The 592-nt window shown below is 29.9% G+C and overlaps 1 protein-coding gene across 1 annotated transcript in view; it reads right to left on the bottom strand.

Moving 5' to 3' along the window:
• MAP9 (microtubule-associated protein 9) overlaps positions 1–592 on the bottom strand; it is a 48,412-nt gene that overhangs the window by 17,257 nt on the left and 30,563 nt on the right. The gene's annotated exons all lie outside the window — the stretch shown is intronic.

Below are 592 nucleotides of genomic sequence, written 5' to 3'. Positions count from 1 at the left end.
ACAAGTGCATTTTAATGAAGAGATTCATTAAAATTTGCAACTCTTACATTTGGAAAACTACATCATGATTTATCTTAAAAATGGTATAAAGAGTCAACCTTTTCTAAAAATACAAATAATTCATATTTAATATAATTGAAATTATACATAGTAGTACACTATTATATACCTTTACTAACAAAAAGTTCATATATAGATGGAATCATTCTTCATATTTATGAGTGGTGGGAAAGGAGGGTGAGGGGAACAAAAACTTCCAAACAGATAATAAATATATTTAAGACAGGATGATTACCAGTCTCACTATAAAAAAGGAAGACACAGAGGGAGATTTGGAAGGGTTAATGAAAATCAGAAGTACAAAGAGTGATAAAGTGTGACTACATTGTCAGAACTAAAACTGACATTATAAAACAAGCTATGTATGAATAACCAAATAAAAAATAAATGTGCTTTGTAAACTTTCAATCAAGTAAAAATTTAAAAACTAAAAGAACTTTTTACTGAAGATTATCCAAAAACGACTGGAACAGCACATCAACAGAGAACTACCAGAAGTCCAGGCTGGGTTTAGAAGGGGTCGTGGTACTAG

The sequence above is a fragment of the Elephantulus edwardii genome, unplaced genomic scaffold, assembly GCF_000299155.1.
Source record: "Elephantulus edwardii isolate Elephantulus edwardi_28Jun2011 unplaced genomic scaffold, EleEdw1.0 scaffold00034, whole genome shotgun sequence".
Taxonomy (NCBI): domain Eukaryota; kingdom Metazoa; phylum Chordata; class Mammalia; order Macroscelidea; family Macroscelididae; genus Elephantulus; species Elephantulus edwardii.
Note: the sequence above shows the minus strand (reverse complement) of the source record. Positions and strands in the feature narration are given on the sequence as shown.